The sequence below is a fragment of the Arvicola amphibius genome, chromosome 14 (genome assembly GCF_903992535.2).
Source record: "Arvicola amphibius chromosome 14, mArvAmp1.2, whole genome shotgun sequence".
In the NCBI taxonomy this organism is placed as follows: Eukaryota; Metazoa; Chordata; class Mammalia; order Rodentia; family Cricetidae; genus Arvicola; species Arvicola amphibius.
The window spans coordinates 39,177,484-39,200,358 of NC_052060.1; the positions used below are offsets into that span (position 1 = coordinate 39,177,484).

General features: G+C 42.7%; 1 non-coding gene across 1 annotated transcript; it reads left to right on the forward strand.

Moving 5' to 3' along the window:
• Positions 1-11,207: 11,207 nt before the first annotated feature.
• LOC119801550 lies at positions 11,208-11,314 on the forward strand. Its single transcript, XR_005283233.1, has one exon. It is a non-coding gene; the product is annotated as a U6 spliceosomal RNA (small nuclear RNA).
• The last annotated feature ends 11,561 nt before the right edge of the window (positions 11,315-22,875 follow it).

Sequence of the window (22,875 nt, forward strand, 5' to 3'; positions counted from 1 at the left end):
GGAACAACACCTCGCATTTATACTAATGGTGTTGCTGAAAAGAATCCAGAGCCTTTCATGGGCCATTAACTCATTCATCATGTCTCTACATGCTATCTTGAATGAAGCTTTTGTGGCTCCCTTGTCTGCATCGGGTATTTAGTGTCAAGTGCTTATAGATTCAGAAGAAGGTCATTGTCTATCGTTCTTTTTAAAAACTTTTCTTTTATGCTCTTAAAATTCAATGTTTTCAATTTAATTTCTCAATACTGTGCTCCACCCTGTTGTAGACTATTAGTTAAAACTGTGTTACAATTCTTTTATGCTGTGGAATATTAGTTTCATGATGCAAAAATGTGTTACATTCCTTTATGTTGCATTTGTTTAACTCTGTGAAGCAGTGTTGCTTTGCCTGCCTAAAAGGCCTGATTGGTCTAAGAAAGAGCAGAGTGGCCAATAGCGAGGCAGGAGAAGAGATAGGCAAGGCTGCCAGGCAGAGTGAATAAATAGAAGGAGAAAAAGAGGAGAGGAGGATGCCGGGGGTCAGACATCCAGTCATGCAGCCAACCACAGAATAAGAAGGAAAGAAAAGATATACAGAAGTAGAAAAAGGTGACATCTCAGAATCAAAAGGTAGACAGGATAATTTAAGAAAAGCTGGCTAGAAATAAGCCAAGCTAAAGCTGGGCATTCATAAGAAATAATAAGTCTCCAAGTGATTATTTGGAAGCTGGGTGGCAGTCCTCCACAAAGAGTTAAAAAGTAAAAAGTAGAAGAAAAAAAAGTACACCACCCACTACACAATCCCAGATGATATTCTTCATTTTCTCCCACCCTCATCCCATTTTCCTTGTTTTTTTTAAATTGCATGTGTGTGATACATGCATCTGATGTGTGTGTGCATAAAGTGTATGCATATGATGTATACATGTATGATACATTCCTGTATAAATTACATGTATATGATATATGTGTATGATATATTCATGTATAAATTATATATATGATGTATACATGATATACATTCATGTATGTTATATGTGCTTGCCATGTATATGTACTATAGTGTAGTGTACATTCATGTGTGTGGATACATGTTCATGTGTGTTGTGGCATGAATGTAGAGGTCAGAAGACAGCACTGAGTATCTATCTTTGCTGTCTCCCAGGCTTCCCACTGTATGCTGTACATCAGGAGGAATGGAACGTAGGGTTCCAAGGATTCTTCCGTTTCTACCTCCCATCTCTCCACAGAAGCACTGGGATCAAAGATGCACAAATGCTTACCTTATGTGGACTCTGGAGTCCTCAAACTCAGTTCTTCAAGTTCACATTGCAAGTTCTTTACCCACCTAGCTATTTCCCCAGCCTCTTTCATTGGTTCTTTGGGACAATTAATCTTGTCCTTTTTTTAGTGTTAGTTATATAGTTATATTCCTTTGTCTGGCTTTGATATATTTACTTTTCTTTTAATTGAACTCAGAGGAAAGAAATAATTTTATTTTCATACTTTATATTTAAGTGTCTTTAGTAATAGCCTATTCATATCTACATTGCAATATCTAGACTTTCACCCCACTTTTGAAAACATCCATCCTATATGCATGTAGCAAGTTATCACCATATGGTAAGTTTTAAAAGGGAGAGAAAGGGCTAAAACATACTCTTGTATTCAGGATTTCCATACAACTAAAAAAGATAAGATAAACACATAAGAATTTCAATTATCATAATGTGATCATATCTTAATGAATTTGTTTTCAAAGTTTTGTTCTTTCCACCCCACCCCTACCCAAGCTATGGGCAATGTACCAATCTGCCTGGAACTGGTTTTAACTTCTTTGGTAATCCTAACAGGCCCTTTCCACTGCCTCTCCTCCATGGTAATTAGTTTAAGGTAACCATATAAACAGGAAAGAGTGGGAAAATCCTAGGGTAACAGTGTTGTTTAGGATTACTGAAATAAGTATACTCACATAGTAAGGAGCATGGCAGGAGAAAGATTCATACTCAAAGAGTTTAACCAAAATGAGTTTAATGCAGATACTCTGTACATTTCTTCAAAAAGACCAGAATAGAGATACATCAAGAAATGTTTAAAAATGGCATCCCAGAAGATGCTGGGAAGTCATTCCCACCTCTAAACTTGAAAGGGAGTGAGGGGATATTCCAGAGATAGGGAGGTCAGAACTATGGGATCAGGAGAGCTAGGTTGTCTTATGTGGAGGAGTGTAGTCATACAGACTTACAGCAGAAGCAAGGACTGAAGCACCCCAAACCCCTCACTGCTCCTGCCCTCCCATTTGTCCTCCTCTAAGGGCCTAAAGACGAGGACATTCAGGGGATGGTGCTGCTAAAGGCTGTGTCCCGCCTAGGGACCTGGGCTAAGAAAATGAATCTGGAGGGACAGGTGTCAATTAAATAGCCAATCATCTCTGGAGCTTGTAGCTTTCTGGGATCTGCAGTAGAGCAATGTGTGCCTTGCTAAAGCAGCCACTCTGGCATCTCCAACACCAAAATAGGGACCAGGGGCAAATAGAGGAGACCATGACCTTAGGGTGTGCCTCAGTCAGTCTGTCTCTCACCACGCCAACTGCTAGACTCTGTAAACACACAGCTGAGGCCACGTTGTTAATATTTATCCTCTCTTATATTGGTGAGAAAATGGCTTTCTGTCTAAATATTTTCTTTTTAGTAAGTACCAGCTAGGGAGGAAACAAAACATCATTGTCAAAGTAAGATGTGGCTATGCAGGCTTTACCAACTCAATTCCAAGTTTGACTCCCAACATACATAAGCACACAACAGGCAGGCAGGTAGATAGACAGACAGACAGACATGCACACACAGAGCCCAGATCAACATAAAATTTGTGATACATGAACTCCTCAGCAGGCCCCTCCCCCAAAACACCCAGAATCCAGATAACTATCTGTGTCCATGAGCTATTCTACCTACTTAGAATTAATTTATGACTTATTCTAGGAATGTAATAAATTTTCAAAAGCCTCATTTAGCCCAAGCTAGCCTTAAATTCACTCTGTTGTTGAGGATGACCTTACATTCTGGTTCTCCTGCCTCTACCTTCTGAATGTCAGGATTCCAGGCATAATCTACAGTGCATGACTCTCTGAAGATTAATGTTTGGATATCACCATTCACCGGGTGCTTAACCAGTTAGAGCTCTTGGCCCCTTTGTTCACAGTGGTTACCTTCTCTGGTAATATAATCTGACTGTAGATTCCCAGGCATTACCTTTGACAGTAGAGTTCTCCTGAACAACTAGAGTTTAATTAAGAAGATAGCAAAACACAAAGTAGCCTGCTCTTACCTATATCCTGGCCTCCGGTTCCGAATGATCTGAACCAAAGTCTGGACATTTTCAACTAAGGATTCTTCATGCTCGTTAACTCTGTTAAAAAGCAGAAACAGACAGTGGAGAAGATGTCCCCACTTGTCACCGAGGCCACTGGTTTCCCTTGCCAAAACAGTTCAGTGCAAACTTTCCCATCTGGAGTATTAAGGTAGTTAAAGCTAAGCCTCCGCTCCTGATATGGCAGAAGGTGCTAGGATGAGCTTTTGCACAGTCTCAGGATGCTAAATAAGAGGAACACTCTCTACTGTGGGTGCCACAGTGCCGGAAAGTTGGGGAGTATTGCTTTAAGACAATGGGTATGGACATCTAATCGCAGCTATAGAAGGCCACATAGAAAAAGAGGGGTGCTGGTTGTAACTGTAGAAAAATCTTTCGGGAGACACCACCAGGTAAGGGATGGAGGACAGACTGCTTGTGAGCAGATTCCAGAGGCAGGTTCTGAAGCGTGTGTAGAAGATGGAAAAGGGAGAGAGTGAAATGAGAGGCAGAACGGCGAGAAATGGCACGTGGTTATGAAGTGGAAGGGAAGAGCACGGAGGGGCTCCATGCTCATACCTGCTGTTTGCTTTGATGAGTAAGTGGAGGCTGGATTATCTGCTTGGAAAAATGAGGCAGGATCTGGTTAAGGGTCTGAGAGAAAGATTTGAATATCTACTGTCCAAGGGAGGACAGAAGCTGATGGGAGATAAAACTTTGCCAATGCTGAAGGTCAACCTGAAAGTGGAGCTGTAGTGTGTGTGTGTGAGAGAGAGAGAGGGGGGGGAGGGAGATGTGAGACGGGGGAGGGAGAAGGAGAGGGAGAGGGAGAGGGAGAGGGAGGGGAGAGAGAGAGAGAGAGAGAGAGAGAGAGAGAGAGAGAGAGAGAGAGAGAGAGAGAGAGAGAGAGAGAGAGACTGTATGGCCCTGGCTCACAGTGAATTTGAATTAATTAGAACATGTATCTCCATGGCTGGCTTTCTCATACCGGAGGAAATGGTGACTTGCCTGTGCATTAGATTCCCACAGAGCTTTAGATCCCACTGTCTAAACTTCATCCCGCACTGATCAAGTTAGACTCACTGTGGGCCCCTAACACAGTGTTTATTCAGAAGCTCTCCAGCCAGGGGAGAGACCAAGAGGTCCAACGCAATGTCTGGATAAAACAGAAATGCAGTAACTTTAGTTACTGAGGGAATGGAATTCAGGCTGCTCCACAGAAGCCCTGAAGCTAGAAAAAAATTGCAGTTCATACTTATGAAGTGTGAGTTTGGGCCATGGTAATTGGGGGGAGATTTAAAAGATCATTAGTTTAGAGTGAACACAGGGGTTGTAAGGTTGGATCCAGCCATGGTCAAGGGATGCAAGGAACTAGCTGCGGTATGGCGGTTAAAGGTTTGAGGCTACAGTTCGGAGGAGTGGACTGTTGGAGTTGTCTGGGGTCGGACTTGCTCACGGCTACAGATGGAACATTCTTCCCTGGGCAAAGAAACACTGCTGTCGGGTGCTGTGGACCACACCTGTGCTCCCAGCTCCTGGGCAGGATGAGGCAGGAGGATCGTGAGTTCAAGGTAGACAACCTCGTGAGACCCCATCTTAAAGAAACAAAACTCACCCAATACACAACAACAATTAATTCTGATGGAAAACCAGTGTGTTCATTTTCCTGCTTGTTCAAAGAGACTATGGGGTCAGAGCACTGAATACTGAGAATGAAGAAAGCAATGGTTAGTAAAGCGAAGGGCTAAGCTCTCTTATTTGTAAACTTTTTTTTTGCTTGAGACTACTTACCTAGGACTTCTAAGGAAAAAGAAAAAAATGAACGACAAAACTGCCCCGCCCCCCGCCCCCGCCCCCGCCCCCGCCCATCTTATAATGTTCCAAGAGGAAAACAGTTGAGGAGAATGGCTGCGCCATTGACTCTTTATATGAGTAAAGACTATGTTTATTATTCATTTAACTTTCCATATCCCACAGCCTCCGGAAGAGGTATGCCGTGCCACGCTGTAAAACTCTGGCCTTGAATTAGGTAGAGCTTGTAGGGCTCCCAGGAACGAGGGAGTGTCTCCCCTCCCCCTTCCCAGCACCAGTGTTTCTGATAGATTGTTTTAAGGTAGCGAGAGGTCATGTGATCTGGGGGGGAAGGAGTTTGTGACTTGTGATTTATGGAGAAGTGGTTGTACTTTCGCCAGCAAGGGAAACATTAACCTTCTAGAAGGAACACTGCAGTCTTGTTAATCTGTTGAGCATCGATGGTCACACGGCGTATCTGGAGGCATCATGGAAGCCCTGGAGCAAGACCTGGTTAAAAATTGATCATTTCCGAGAAGTAATCAGTATTCAGACCCAGAGATCCAGGGGACTGAGCCCGGAGTGCCTACGGCTGCTGCCCTGTGTCAGAGGAAATTACAAGAGGATAAATGGAGTCTACAATACAGTAGAGAGAAGGTGAACCACAGGCATGGATATACAGAGCCCTGCCTGGAAAGTAACACAGATGGGCTGGGAGTTGTGGGCCAACATGTGGGAGAGGGTGGCAGAGAGATCAAGACAAGCCTTGAATACATGGGGAGTTCAAGGCCTGAGCTACATCAGACCCCATCTGAAAAGACAAAGCAAAAGCAAAATGAAAAAAAAGGGGTGGGGTGGGGTGGGGAAGCTCAGTATTCTGACCAGATTACATGTACACACACATACACACACACACACACACGCACGCACGCACGCACGCACGCACGCACGCACGCACTCTTGTGGACCTCAGAGTCAGCTTTCCAGACTCCCTTCTTTTTTCCCCACTGTGGGTTCCAGGGACAGGACTCAGCCTGAGTCCTGTTCAGCGAGTGTTCTCACCTGCTAGGCCATCTCACTGGTAGCGTTTCTTTGCAGGGGAAGGTGGGATAGAGCAGAAACGCCGTTTATCTTGTGAGTTAGCTTGCTAGGGCTTAGTGTAACAGCAATTTGTGGTCTCATGCTTCTAGGTGCTAGATGGAAGCTGGAAGGGAAGCTGCTGCAGGCCGGTGCCCCTCTGAAGCCTCCTGGGGGCTGGTTCTCCCCTGGCTCTTCCAGCCTTGCTTCTGGTAGCCCCAGATAGCCTTTGGCTTGTGGTAGCATGGCACTAATTGTTGCTTCTACCGTGGTGCCTCTGCACATTGCCTGGCCTCCATTCATGTCTGTCCCTGGGTCCAAATCTCTTTATTTTGTAAGGACATCAGTCATACAGTATTTGGAATCATATCAACCCCTTTAAACTATATCACACTATTTCCTAATGTCATTCGGAATGCCATTCCATTCCAAGACGTTGGGGGTTAGGACTTCAAGATAGCATTGCTTTTGGGAGAACATAGTTCAACTCATAACATCCTGGCAATGCACCCTCTAAAATTAAGAGCAAAGAGGTAAAGACAAGTGCTATTCTTCTTCCCCTCATCTCCAGGCAGGCCATCCTTTTGACTTTGTTGGAGAGAAGACACAGAAGCCAGTAGCGTCCAGGTTGTTTCTAGCTCTTCCTTTTCTCCATGCGTTGGAATTTAGAGATTGCCCCTACCTCCCTCTTGAAGATGAGGAGTTAGAAATAGGCTGTCCATTCCCCAAAACAGCATCCAGTGGTGGCTGTGGGGCCAATTATCTCTTTGGGGCTGCTCAAGGTCCTGCTTTAAAATGGTCTGCTGGAGTGTTCTGTCTCTCCTGGGCCCAGATGTGTACCTGTGTGCACTGATAAACCCGGTTACCTAGACGCCAGAAACTAGAGTGCTCCTCGGTGCACATGGGGCCACCTCAAATTGGCCATCCCCTTGGGAGTTGGTCCTTTCAGGCCTGAACTTTGTTGTTGCCAATGTTCTCACTGGTCTTATAAATAGCTGTTTGAAATATATATATATATGTGTGTGTGTGTGTGTGTGTGTGTGTGTATGTGTGTGTGTGTGTGTGTGTATTTAACAACAACATGTACTTAGATTTTCAATTAAGATTTAGGAGAAAGGAGTGAATATCTAATATTGAAAAAATGGAGAGGTACATGAAACAAAGATACTTTTAAACAGCAGTGGAAGAGGCTGGAGAGATGGCTCAGTTGGTAAGGTGCTTATCATGCAAGCATGGGGACCCGAGTTCAGATCCCCAGAACTATTGTGAAAAGGGGGGCACAGCAACACACATACTTGTATTCCCAGAGCTGGGGAGGCAGAGACAGGCAGATCCTTGGGGCTTGCTGAAAAGCCATCCTAGCCTATTTGGTGAGTTCTTGACCAGTGAGAGACCCAGTCTCAAAGAAAGGGGATGAAATCCCTGAGGATGACACCCGAGGTTGTCTTCTGGTTTCCACATGTGTAATTACTCACACATAACACACACACACACATACACACACACACACACACACACACACTCAAACAGCAGCTAAGAGCACTGTTTGCTCTTGCAGAGGATCCAGGTTCAATACCTAGCACACGTATGATGACTCATAACCATCTATAACTCCAGTGAGGAAATCCAATGCCCTCTTCTGGCTTCCATAGATGCCAGGAGTGCACGTGTTGCTCAGACCATTCAGGTAAAACACCTACACGCCTAAAATAAAAATAAATAAATCTTAAAATGAAAGGAAGGAAGGAAGGAAGGAAGGAAGGAAGGAAGGAAGGAAGGAAGGAAAGAAACATTGTCTGACTGAGCAAGTCCGACCCCTTCATGTATGGAGAAATGCTAACCATGGTTGAACATATACATGACCTTGATTGGTGAGGGCTATGGGCAGGAGAATCTATCTCTAGAGTATGTATTTCTCAAATGCGAGTACAGAGAAGAACTTCCAGTAAAGGAACTTTTATTTGGGAAAGAAAAACTGAGAATGCAACGTGGGACATACATACAGAGGCCCGGAGAACGAAAGTCAAGTGGAGGCTTTACTAGGACAGAGAAACTCATGCAAGTTGTCTCAGGGATCTGGCAAACTCTGATTCGGGAACGCAGCAAGGACTGTGTAAAGTTTAAGGCCACAGTTGGCGGTTCACTGAGAAAAATATGGTCTTGAAGATAAAGAGGCTCTAGTAGTTCCTGGAACAATCATTTGTGACCCGGGAATATTTTCCCCTGTGACCTCTTGGCTCTGTTTTTGATGGGCATGACAAGAATAATTTCTTTTGTGTCCTCAGTTTCCACACTGGCAACCACAGAGCTCCATGAGGGATGATGGGGGAATCGTCTTTCCCTCTTTATCTTGACAACAGGTTGGCTAAGTCCTCCCCCTGCCTCACACTTAGTGCCTTTGGAATCTCTAGCTTCTATCACATATCCTGTTGTCCTGGATGACGAACCCTTCCAGGACATGAGCTGGTTCACAGACACCTTTATTGCTTAGTTTTCTGCCCATGACTTTGTGGGTGAGTTTTTAGGTAAGTAGATGACCAAAAGGTCAAGTCATAACTTTCCTGATATAATCAAATAAGTCTGGAAAATTATGCACCATGATTGCCTCAAACACTGAAACAAAAATACCTGGCCAATCATCTGGATTCAGAGATGTGACAGTTTGTTGGCCATTCTTTTTTTTTAAATTATTTTTTAAAAAGATTTATTTATTTTATTTTATATGTATGAATATTTTACCTGCATGTATATATGTTTACCATGTTTGTATCTGGTGCTTGCAGAGTTCAAAGGGGAGCTGCAGATCTTCTGGAACTGGAGTTACAGATAGTTATGAGCCACCATGTGGGTGTAGGGAATAAAATCTAGGTTCTTTGTAAGAGAAAAAGTACTCCAAACCACCAAGCCATTTCTCCAGCTTCCCATTCTCTTTCTCTCCCCCTTCTTTATTTTTTTTCTTCCCTCTTTCTTTGCTTCTTCTTCCTTTCTTCCTTCCTTTCTTTCTCTCTGTGTGTGTGCATGCGTGTGTGTGTTGGGGCACATGTGTGTGGAGGTCAGAGGTCAACCTTCAGGAGTCAGTTCACTCTTCCCACTTTGTGTGTCCTGAGGATTGAACTCAGGTCATGAGACTTGGTGACAAGTTCCTTGAACTTGTTCTTTTTCATTGACTGGAACTTTCTTTATAGTTTCCATGGACAAACCCAACTTCTCTACATGGAAGTGTGTCTCCTGCCAGGTACTCAAGTGTCTCCAGGGATCCTGCTAAACAGTCTCCTAAAAGTCTCCTTCAAGATTTGCTGTGACTCCTTGGGTCATTGCTAATGGGGAGCCATATCCCACTCTGGTGCCTCCAACTGAGACATAAAGAAGGTGCATTGGCTAGTTTAATGTCAATGGATACAAACTAGAGTCATCTGAAAGGAGATTGAGAAGCTGAGGAGCTGCCGTAGAATCTGACTGTAGGGCATTTTACTGATTAGTGTTTGATAGAGGAGGGCCCAGCCCATTGTGTGTGGGGGTGCCATCCCTGGGCTGGTGGTTTTAGGGTCTATAAGAAAATAGGCTTGGCAAGCCATGGGCAGCAAGCCAGTAAGCAGCATCCCTCCATGGCCTCTGCATCAGCCCTATCTCCAGGTTCCAGCCCTGCATGAGGTCCTTCCCTCCCTGACTCTGATGATGAACTGCTAAATGGAACTGTGAGTGAAATAAATGCTTTCCTCCCCAAGTTTCATCAGAGCAATAGTAACCCTAAGATAGAAGGGAATGACCTTTTTGCTGTATTATAATGTTCCTACGGTGCCCCGTTTCTGAGATCCTTGATGCATCGTCATGAGCTACTAAACCCAAAGAAAAGTATATATTAGAAGAGTATTAAATTAGAATCTGATGCCAGCTGATCACGTGACCTGCTAGAGGAGCTGGGAAGAGAAGCCCTATCTAATTAGCTCTTTATTAAAGCAAATCACTGATCCTTGTGCTGCTCTGGATATTGTGTTCCATATAGGACAAATGGAAGAGCAGGGTGTTGACATGTCAACTGGAAAATGGTAAGTACTGGACACTGGATGGTGCCAAATGGTAGGAAGGGTGGCAAAAACTAAGAATGTACGGTTTCCTAAACTCAAAGATGAGTGATAAAAATAATTGTGCTCCAGGTTTGATGGTGCTTATCTATGATGCTGGCCTGAGGAGCAAGACCCTGCCAGAAAGAAAGAAAGAAAGAAAGAAAGAAAGAAAGAAAGAAAGAAAGAAAGAAAGAAAGAAAGGAAGGAAAAGAAAGAAAGGAAGGAAGGAAGGAAAAGAAAGAAAGAAAGAAAGAAAGAAAGAAAGAAAGAAAGAAAGAAAGAAAGAACTGGAATAACAAAAAGGAAGAGGAGAAAAGAAAGAAAAGCTAGAGGGCTGAAGGTAGTGGTGGCACATACCTTTAACCTAACCCAGGCAGAGGCAGGCAAGTCTCTGTGAGTCTGAATCTAGCATGGTCTACACAGTGAGTTCCAGGTAATCTAGGACTACAAAGTGAAACCTTGTTAGAGAGAAAGAGGAAGAGAGAGAGAGAGAGAGAGAGAGAGAGAGAGAGAGAGAGAGAGAGAGAGAGAGTAGCAGACAGACAGACAGACTACTGCTTGCTTTCCGACCCAGGGTCCTCTGACCTGACTGGACCTTCAAATACTTGTTCAATAAGCTTCTGTTTCTTACTTCACTCATTAGGCTGTTTATTGGTGCACTCAGGAACCTTCCAGTGATACACAGGGTTTGCAAGGCACTCAGTGGGGAGTCACTCATGATGAAGTAGATCAAGAACACCTTAAAGGCAGGAACAGAGGATTTTCTGCCATTGTATCATTAATATGTAGCACAGTGGGTAGCACACTGTAGAGATTTAACAACTGTTTATTGAATAACTTAATGATGTTCATGGACATGTGTTAATAAAGCAATGGTCATTCTGTAGTGTAAACTTCTCAAATCCATGGAATGTAGTTAAATATTTCAATAAATACTAGATTGTGGTGCTCGCATCAGCAGCACATATACTAAAATTGGAACGATACAGAGAAGATTAGCATGGCCCCTGTGCAAGGATGACACACAAAGTCGTGAAGCAGTCCATATTTTTTTAGATCTTAGTAATCTGTCAGATGTATAATTGGTAAAAATATTTTCACACATTTTACAAAGATGTAACTTTGCACAGATTCTGATGTCCTTGTTGTACAGAACCATGTGTAGTGATATACCATTTATATTTTAATAAATAAAGCTTGCCTTAAAAAAACTAGTCTATATACTTTAAAAATGTCTTGACTTCAAAATGGAAATCAAAAGATATGTTACTTTGGAAGAAAGATTATGCTTTTATTTCCTCATTAGAGATTTTTTGATTCATTCTGGGTAAAGAAAAATAGGGATGATTGAGAAAGACCACCTAAAAATCCTGGCTACAAACATAAAAAATAAACCTAAAAGTACTACAAAACACATGATGTATATTTTACCTGCTCAAACGCATAACAAAAAAATTATCTTTGGCTGACTTCTATACAATGCACAATCTATATTTATACTAATACAGGTTTGTATGTTACCTTTAAAAGTTTATATCAGAACAAGGAGACCAGATACCAATAAAAATGATGGCCCAGGTGATTCAGCATCCAGAACAGCTTCTAGGCTGCTGACTGAGATGTCCAGCCTCACAGATCACTATAGCCAAGAATTAAGTATTATCTTAAATTTTCTCAGGGTCCTTCAAAGATGACCAGTGAACACCAATCAGCAGGAAGAAGTTTTAAAAACTACTCCCAAATTCCTAAAATGTTGCTTACATTTGTTTCTATTTAAGGGGGTTGGTTATAAATTGTTATTGGTCAGAATCAATCTCTTTATAGAAGGAGAAAGTGGGATATGATATAGAAATGATGGAAAAAGTATAGATTATTGAATCTACTTTTATCCAAAAAAACAACTGTTAATTTCATAATATCTTACATTGGTATAGATTTTGATTTAGTAATATAAACTTAAAGCTAATTTTGTTATACTGTATGTATATTTCTTCTCCTATTTAAGGTATTGTATTTAAACAGCTCAATTAAAAAATAAGGTATAATTAAAAATACAAAATTACAAAAATAAGCCGGGCGGTGGTGGCACACACCTTTAATCCCAGCACTAGGGAGGCAGAGGCAGGCGGATCTCTGTGAGTTCGAGACCAGCCTGGTCTACAAGAGCTAGTTCCAGGACAGGCTCCAAAGCCACAGAGAAACCCTGTCTCGAAAAACAAAAAACAAAAAACAAAAAACCAAACAAACAAAATTACAAAAATAAAGTTAGCATCTATAATAGTTAAACTCTTAGTCATGATAGGTTTTCTAGATATATTTCAGGTAGATTGTTATTCTTCAAATATTTCAAAAACCCATAGAATAGGGCATTTAAAATGTTTTAATAACATAGACTTTTCATGACAGTGAGACATGTCTGCCTCTGGCAGAACCAATGTACTCCAGAGAAGATAATAGGCATAAAAGAGACTCCATATGAAGTTTATTTTCTTTATGGCAAAAGCTAGCCATGTGGGTAAAGAAACTTCCATTGCTTGCTGACAGTTACTGTCCAAACTGGACCATTAGGACATAAAAAAGCAACTTCTGAGCTTTGTCAGGACAAAGTAGGACAGTCATTCAAAATTTCCTACTTCTGAGAAAAGTCTGTCAGATGTGCTAGGCCCATAGGCCAAAGATAGATGCCTCAACATTACAGCGAAAACTTGGGTGATTGTCCAGGCAGCCAGCTCATTCTGTCATTTCTTACACTTTTTGGAAGTCTAATGTCTGTACTTCCTACTTACTCAAGTAATGTTATTTTCCTTCTCAAGTCTTTGATGGAGTTGAAGACTAGATAATTATAGTTATAGTTCTTCTTAGCTATGATAAAAGATAAATTAGATATAAAACTTCAGACTCACCAAGATAAGATAGAGTATTTTCTTCAATTTTGTCAAGTACAAATAGATTAGATTTTTGTAATTCTTACTTGATAACTGTTTTGTTGTATGTAATTTTACTATGCTAAAGTTAAAATCTTCCTTTTTGATTAGATAAAAAAGGGAAATGCTGTGGCATGATCCTTGCATATGCTGTGAATATATGTTGCTCTCATTGGTTGATAATAAAAGCTAAATTGGCCTATAGCCAGGCAGAATAAAGCTAGGTGGAAAAGCCAAATGGAGATATAGAGAGAAATAAGGACAGAGTTGAGAGAGATGAACCAGTGGTTGGGGAAACAAGATGCTAGAGAACAGGAAAAGCCACGAAGCCATGTGACAAAAAAAATAGATAAATAGAAATGGGTGAATTTAAGTTGTAGGAGCTAGTTAGCAATAAGCCTGAGCTATAGGCCAAACATTTTGCAATGGAAAAAAAAAGCTAGATTGTGGGTTGCATGGTAGGAATTTCAATAGGATTTTGCTATCTAGAAAACAACCCATGATAACCAATAGAGTAGATAATCTTTAACATCAGAACTGCAACTATCCTACAGCACTTTTGCCTTCCAATGCTTCCTTAAACGGCGCATCCTAACTTACAGTTCCAAAGTAACATGTTCTTCCTTAGTGCTATTGAATATTTCATTCAACCGCAGATCAGCCTGCATGAAGTAACTGGCATTAAGAGGGTGCCATTTGCTCTGGTTACCTCTGAGAAAAGGGGAGCATGGCCCAGGATGACAACTGTTTCGAGGACATTTGTAACAGTGGGTGTGTTTATGTCCTTATTGATTTCTTGTTGCACTTTAAAAATAGAAGCCATGAATTATGCATGGCCAAAGCCACTTAGGAATTGTAAGGGAACTACACTTAAAAGAAATGGCCCCAGAACTGAAGAGTCAGCTGGCTCAGAGGGAGAATTTCTAACAACAATTCTGTGGAATGCTCCCAGCCCTGCTCTCGGCCTTGGAGACCACTGAGGGCTGTCTCTGGCTTGAAGATAATCACGGGTTAGAAGTTGGCTGTGGGAAGAGCACAGGTGATGCAGGGGCCACCTAGAGGTGAGGTTAGTAAAGTGACCACATCCAAGACTACCCGGGAGACCATTCTTAGCAGCGATTTGTCCCATAGCTGCAAAAGGAAGTCATGAGGCAAAGGCTACCCTGCCACCAAGTAGTGACAGGCACTACAACTCCGTCAGAGATGCCAAAAGAATAGACTGGAGCCTACGTGATGCCGTCTCCATGGAGTTCAGACTTAAGGAACACGTGGCGATTTGACCTGACACATTGTAAAAAGGTAACTCTCTTCAACTCCACCTGACAACATTTGGAAACAGACAGCTAGCGGGAGTTTTTCATGGGAAGGGCGAAGAAGGCACAGAGGAGAGTGAGCCCAATTCTGATGACTATTTAAAATCCAAATGATTCCAAGGGCTTTTTACCATATTTTGTTTCAACATAAATTACTTTTTTCCTCTCAGTTGCTTTAGTTTCAAGAAACTTAACGTTTCACTTAAGCAGCCTCTTAATCTCCTAAGTAATGGCCCCAAGAGGGTTGATTCCTGGGTCTATTAATATTTGGGGAGTATGCTAATAAAGGGGGAAATGGTCCTCTTCCTTCTAACAAACACCGCTTTAATTAAAACTGTGGAGAGGGCCTCTCTGATCTCCCGATTTGGCAGTTTGTCTGGAGTTCCAGCTCAAGTAGATTAGTATACTACCAAGATGGAAAACATGCTTTGAATTTTCTGTCTTATTAACATTCTCATATTAAACAGTCTTTGCAATCTCCCAATAAGCTGTAAAGTCCTTAGCAATGAAAATGAGTAAACGCTGAGAGCAGTAAGCGAACTAGTTTCTCAGCAAGTGGAGAGTTTGGGATCTTGCTATCAAGAAGAAATGAGATCATGATTACAAATTAACTTTGTAAATTGTTATAGTTTGGACAAGAAATGTTCCTCCAAAGGCCCATGTATTAAAAGTTTTGTTCCTGGTCCAGTGAATGTGGCACATGCCTTTAATCCCAGCACTTGGGAGACAGAAACAGGAGGATCTCTGAGTTCGAGGCCAACCTGGTTTACAGAGTGAGTTTCAGGACTGCCAGGGCTACACAGAGAAACCCTGTCTTGAAAAACAAAATAAATCAACAACAAAAAGCATTCAATTGCCAATCTGGTCCTATGAAGAGGTGGTGAGACCTTTAAGATGTAAGGCCTGGTAGGTAGACATTTATTCCTGGGGGTGCCCTTGTAGGGGGATTAGGACCCCGCTGCTTCCCGTCTTTCTTGCCACGAAGTTGTCAGCTTTGCTCTTCCATGCCCTCCGCTGCCACAGTATGTCACGTCTAGGTCCCGAAGTCATGGACCACCAACCATGGGTTGCACCTTCTGACACTGTGAGCCTAGATAATCCCCTTTTCCCTAAAGGTTGGTTATCTCAGGTGAGTACCATAGTGCGTGCCTGTTATCCCAGTGTGTGTGAGGCTGATGCAGGGGTCTGTGAGCTAAAGACCAGCCAGGGTTGCATGGTGAGCTCCTTTATCAATAATCAGAAATCAAGTTGGCTGTCCTTGATTTTTGTCACAGTGGCCGGAAGCTGACAGCCACATTTGTATATCCTATGCACTGATGTTTCCATGTGTTTGTAAGTTGTAAGATGAAATCTAACATGCTTCCAGGAATTTTCAAGAAGGCTGGAGATGACTCCTGAAAGCTGACCTCCCATGCTGGCTTCACACCTGCTATATAGTCAAAGATGACCTTTAACTCTTGGTCTACCTGGCTCCACCTCCACAGCGCTAGGATTATAAACGTAAGCCACACACCTGGATTGTGTAGTGCCGGGCGTTGAACCAGGATCTTGTTCATCCTAGATAAGCGTCGTGTCAACAAGCTACACCCAACACTCTAAAAACTCTTAAATATTGGCTGAGAAATAGTGTGTGTGTGTGTGTGCATGATTGCCCCAGTGTTCAAGTGTGGAGATAAAGGACAGTAACTTCACAGTTCTCTCCTTTAACCATGTAGGATCTGGGAATTGAACTCAGATCCTTAAGCTTGGTGGCAAGTACCCTTACCTGTTGAGACCCTGAAACATTCTTTAAACACATATTTTGGAATTTAGGACTACTTTTGGTTTAGAGAAGGCCCTGTTTTGAAACAAAAGTAATACATATATGTATATGTAATGCAAATTAATTATATTTTATATAAAACAAGTGATTTACATAACAAGAGAGATCTTATTTGAAGCCTCTTTTTTTGACCTTTGACCTAGTTAGTCATCCCATGATTCTGTTGTGTTTAATTCTCTTGATTTTTCAAAGATCAAGAAATTATCTCCTCAAAGAAGCTTGAATAATTCTGCCTGAAGAAAAAGAGCAAGTGCAGATGGACTCATTTGGCTACCCATAGATGTGTTATTGCTTCCAAATTTTGGTTGCCACCAGAGCCACAAGCTAGTGAGTAAACAAGCGGTCCACGGGGAAGCTGCTCTCAGGATCATTAGACAAAACCTGTTTGTTGTCATCCCTTCCTCCAGGCTCCTATTATCTCAGACCCTAAAGAATCTGAAGATCTTGCCCACCATTCAAGAGCAGCGGTGACCTTTTCTACACCGGTAACCTTCCCTTTTAGGCAAACACTATGTGGCATTGTCAGTATCCTGCCAAGTCTAAATGCTGGTGAGGGCTCCTTTGAAGAGATGGAGAGAATGCAGAAACTGTAATGCAGACCAGAGCAAAGCTGCAAATGCAAACTGACTTCATAAAGAGTCCATCAGAGCCAGTTCCAGGACAGGCTAAAAGCTAAACATGGAAACCCTGTCTCAAAAAAACTATTTTTGTTTGTTTGTTTTTTTTTTAAGACAGGATTTCTTTGTGTAACAGCTCTGGTGGTCCTGGAACTCACTTTATAGACCAGGCTAGCCTTGAACTCACAGAGATATGCCTTCTATGTGCTGGGATTAAAGGTGTGTGCTACCATGGCCCAGTTCTAAAAACCAGTTAAAAAAAAAAAAAAGAATCCACCCTTACTTGCTCCTGAGTGGATGGATATGCAATCCCAGTGGGAACCACACCTTTAGATATGGTCCAAATAAGATCTTAACTCAGAAAACCACTTTGAATAGGAGACTGCCAAGTGTCTTGATTCACCTATGAACAGCAGTTTCTAGAGTTAAAGTGTCACCATACATCACTAACAAAAAGGCCTGGTCTTCAGCTTCAATATACAGAGGTGGGCTGTGGTTTTGTGAGGCACCAAAACCAAGGGAGTGAGCACCCCTGAGGGCAGGGAAAGAATATTTAGCATTGGTGGTTAACTGTCCTGAACATTCAGGCAATTTTCAGGTTGCCAGTCCCGAAAGGCCCGAAGCATTGCTCATAGCTCAGCTTATATAACGAGAGACATGAAAAGCCAGGAGAACTGACCTGGAGGAGAAGAGGAGAAGACATTCCAGGAAATTTATGGACTAGTCGTGGGAGGATTAGTTCTCTCCCTCCCTCCCTCCCTCCCTCCCTCCCTCCCTCCCTCTCTCCCTCCTTCCCTCCTCCCTCCCTGTCTCTCTCTTTCTTCAGTCATTCATTCATTTATTTATTTTTCAGACAGGGTTCTGAGATAGCCCTGGCAGCCTGAAACTCACTATGTGGACCAGGCTGGTCTTGAACTCTCAGAGAACTACCTGCCTCAGCTTCCTGCCAATGCCCCACCATGCCTGGATCCATGCTAGTTTCTTGCAACCAGGACTCTTGCTGAACTTGAAGCTCACTGATCAAGTAGTCTAACTGGTCATCAAGCTCCTGGGATCTCTAGGTCTTCCCAGCTCTTCCCCTGGGCCAGGGTTACAGACACCTGTGGCCACACCTGGCTTTGATGTGAGTTCAGGGTATTTGAACTCAGGTCCTCTCATTTTCACAGCCAGTACTTCCTACCTACTGAGCTGTCTCCCCAGCCTGTGAGATAGTAACAGCGTGTGTTCCACCAACACAGTTGGATTCCCCCTTCCCTTCTCCATTTATTCTTCCACTCACTTAGCAAACAGCTTGATGCAGGAGAAGCTAAGCATAAGACCCTAAGCAGAGAGGAAATACTTCTTGCTTTCACGGAGCTTACAGCCCTGTGGAGAACAGGTTTTCTTTTTCCTATTGTTATTTATACCTAATACTTACTGTTTGACAGTTACAATATTCTAAGGAATTTGCCAATATTTTATTGATATTTATAGTAGTCTATGACATGGATATCATTGTCTCTCTTTTAATGAAGAAACTGAGCTACAGAGAAAGTGTGGCTAAGGTCATTCATCTACTCCATACGGTGCCAAGGTCTGAAGCCTACGTGTTTGGCAGCGAGATCCAGGCTCTTAAGTATTTGTTTAAGACACTCTAGCAAGTGTTCTGCTGAAAAGTATAGCTTGTCATAACAGCATCCGACAGGCTAACTGATCTCATTTAAGGAGGAGAAATTCAATTAGGCTTCAAGTTAAACACACGTTGCAGTCATTAGTGTCAAATGTTCCAAGTAGTTCAAGTGATGGCAAATAAAAATGGAGCGTTTGAAGGAGAAAACAGGCCCATGAAGTAAGCAGTTTAGCCTCTGGAGCTGCTCGCTGCCCAGGCTGATGGCCTGAGTTTGATTCCCACAACCCATGCAGCAGAAGAGAACCGACTCCCACAGAGCCTCGCACTTCCGTACCTGCGCATGCGCACGCACTCAGGCGCAACACACACACACACACACACACACACACACACACACTCACACACACTCACTCACACACAGTGATAAAATTTATTACAAATTGAAGAGAAAAAAGAGGTGGTGCACACCTGTAATCCCAGTACTCAAGAAGCTAAGGCAGGAGGATTGCAAAAACAAACATACAAAAAAACCCCAAAAACAAAAACAAACAAACAAAAATGACACAGGGCACTGAATCATTGAATCTTGCAAGCTCAGTGGTGGATGTGGTCAGAGCAGAGTTTCTGCAAACAGAAGGGAAGTGGCCATCATCAGTTCAGCAATGATTGCTGGAACTTCTGTTCAGGGATATGGGACATTCCTTCCTTGGGAGACTTTGAAGTTGCTGGTATTTTATTATTATCATTATTATTCCTTGCTCTTACTCTTTTGGCTTTTTTGTTCTTGGTGTGTGTGGGGGCAGCCACCCAGCTCCCAAATAAATCACATGTGGAGGCTGACTCTTACCTATGAACGCCCAGCCTCAGCTTAGCTAGTTCCTTGCCAGTTTTTCTTAAATGATCCTGTCTACTTTTTACCTCTGGGCTTTTCCCTTTTCTTATTTCTGTGTATCTTACTTTCATTCTTACTCCGTGGCTGGCTGAATGGCTGGCCCCTGACACCTCCCTCTCCTCGTTCTCTTGCTCCTTTTTCTCCCAGAGTTCCCCTCCTATTTATCCTCTCTGCCTCCCAGCCCCGCCCATCCTTTCTCCAGCTGGCTATTAGCCCTTCAGCTCTTTGTTAGATTTCCAGGTGTTTTAGACAGGCAAAGAATCACAGCTTCACAGAGTTAAACAAACACGGCATAAACAAAAGCAACACATCTTTACATTGTTAAACAAATGTTCCACAGCACAAACAAAATTAATATACCTTAAAATAATTTTCCCACAGCATTTAATACTGTTTTTCACCCAATTCAGTGGCTGCCCCTTAAGCAACTGCTGTCCTATTGGGCCACTGCAGCTCTGTTTCAACCAGTAGTGCTTCTACCATAAAGGCCCCCGCCTACGGGAATTCTGTTCCTTCATGCACCAGCTCTCTCAAAGCCACTAAGGGAAACTTTATCTAGATCTCTACCCCTCTATAGAACTCAGGATTCAAAGGCTGAGCTGATTCTGCTCACTCAGAGAGCCTGAGTTGCACGTAGCTAACATTTTCTCCTTGCTTTCATCTCCCGAGAAATCCACAAGGCCTAATGCTCAGGTCCCACTTAAGAACAATCGCCATACCTGGCTCCTACTACCGCTTCCTGTCAGCGGTTGTTCACTGCAGCTTCCTGGCCACAGGTTAATTTTATTTAATCAAACAAATGGAACATGTTTTCACAGTATAAACAAAGGCAGTAGGAAGAAATGTAACACACCATAAAAACAAAGTCTTATTTTTAAGACTTTATTAGGAAACCCTGGATGTAGCATGGACTGGAACACAGTGTGTCATCGTGAATACATGCTTGCTCCCTAGTGGGCCTGTTACAGAGTCCAGTGGTTTGAACAGGCAGAATTTAAATTTTCCTTCAGTGTTAAGGATCTACCATTTGCGTCTGCAGTGGATTTCTGAATTTCCAAATTCTGAACTTCTGGTGCTATAGCGGATTTGATTCTGAAGAAGTTTCCCTCTACTGTGTCAAAACGGCTCGATCTGGAAATTTATAATGGATCCAGGCTCCTCCAGACTAACATGACTTTTCTTTTTAACCTTAACAAATCCTATTTGCATGTAGTTAATATGTTACTCTAACATAGGATTCTTTATCCTTTATTAAAACTTGCCTCATTACTGCTATTCGCAATTCTTTTGATAATCAAATGGAATCCAAGAAAAGTTGAGCGTTGTGAAAGCGCCCTCTTGTGGTTCGAATCTCCAGGCCATCAGGAGCACAACTTGAATTCTTCCGATGTTTACATCTACAAGGAATTTCACTTTGGAGGTCTTCCCTCTCATAGATAAGTGTGCATAGCAGAGTAGCAAAAGGTCACACTCACTTTTCCTCCGAGGAGGCTGGAGAGCGTCCCAGTTTTGTGACTCCCTGTGGTCTGAAGTCCTCTGTTATCCATTCTTTCTCTGTCTCTTTCTTCTGACCAAAGCGCTGGCCTAAGTATATTCCATAGAATTGTCAGGCTCAGAGAAAGATTTTATTTATTTATTTTTTAGTTTGTTTGTTTGAGCCAAGATCTCACTATGTAGCTCTGGCTGACCTGAAACTCACTGTGTAGACAGATCCACCTGTAACTCACAGAGAGCCTCAGGATTCTGCCTCCCGAGTGCTGGGATTAAAGGTGTGTACTACCTTACTCGGCTCTACTGCCTTTAATTGTGTATCCATGTGTAGGAGTCTGTTCTTGTAGGTGCAGTCACTAGGAGCTGAGAAGAGGCCATGGAGTCCCAGGGAACTAGAGGTGCAGGCAGGGTGTGAGCTGCCCTGTTGGGTGCTGGAAACTGAGCAGCTGTGCTCTCAACCACGGAACCATCGCTCTAGCCCTGGTCCATTTGTTTGTCTCTGTTTTTGTCTTTTTTTTTTTTTTTTTTGCTTTTTTACTGTTCATGACTTCTATTTCCTTATGATTTTAGAAAGCATATTCACAGTTAAATGACAGACATTGTTCCTGGGAGGTTTTTTTGTGAAAGACTACTTATGGGGTTGTGGATGTAGCTCAGTTAATAGAGTGTTTATCTAGGATGTGCTGGACCCTGGGTTTGGCCTCAGGTTTTCCATAGAACCAGTATGGTGGTGCACGCCTATAATCCTAGCGCTTGAGAAAGAAGGAAAACATATAACTGGGGCTGGCTGACAGGTCCAGAGGTTTAGTAAATTATCATCATGGTGTGAACATGGAGACCCTCAGGCAAACTGAGCAGGAGAAGGAGATGAGAGTTTCACATCTGGATTGGCAGACAGCAGGAAGAGAAAGAGAGAGAGAGAGAGAGAGAGAGAGAGAGAGAGAGAGAGAGAGAGAGAGAGAGAGACACTGGGTCTCGGCTGAGCATGTGAAACCTTAAAGCCCACCCCTTAGTGACACCCTTCCTCCAACAAGGCCACACCTCCTACTAGTGCCACCCCCATTAGCCTACAGGGTTCTTTTTCATTCAAACCCACCACACTTTCTGTGTGAAGCAGACTGACCCTCCTCACAGAGATTCACTTGTGACGTGGGACGTCCTTCTGTATGCTGCAAATATGTGTTGCTTTTAGTGGCTGCTGAATAAAGTTACTTTGGCCTATGGCAGGGCAGAATATAGCTGGGCGGGAAAGCCAAACTGAATACAGGGAGAAAGAAGGCAGAGTCGAGGGAGATGCCAACAGCCACTAGAGAAGCAGGATGTAAGGTAACAAGCCACAAGCCTTGTGGTAATATATAAAGTAATAAGAATGGATTAATTTAAAGGTAAAAGCTAGTTAGTAATAGGCCTGTGCCACTGGCCAAACAGCAACTATGATTAATATAAGCCTCAGAGTGTTTATTCAGGAACTGATGGGCAGGAGAGAAACCTCCAGTTGCACACCTGTTTCTGCTTCCCAGGCAATGGAATTAAAGGCATGAACCACCACGCCTAGTCCCTTATTTTTCAAGTACTGGTTTATTTTCAAATCAACCTTGGTGATTGTAATGAGTTTATTTGCTTCATCAGAAATACTTGCTGTTATGGAGTCCTAGCCTAGTCAAAATGGGGGAGACTTTTCTTTAAAAAGCATTGCTTTTGTAGAAATTTGAATAAGCAGGTATGCTATGCAGTCTTCAGCCTTCAAGTTTTTGTGTGTGCCTGGAGCCCAGCCAGGCCCCTAACCGTGTCGAGGGCCTACGCAGACGTTGGTTGGCGCTCCAGCAACTGGGTCCTTTGGTTTCAAGTCTCTCAAGGCTTCATTTAGAGAGAGTGGACTTATGAGCCTCAGCCATGGCTGCACATTAAAGTCACCTTGCTAGATTATAAACGCAGATGGAGATCA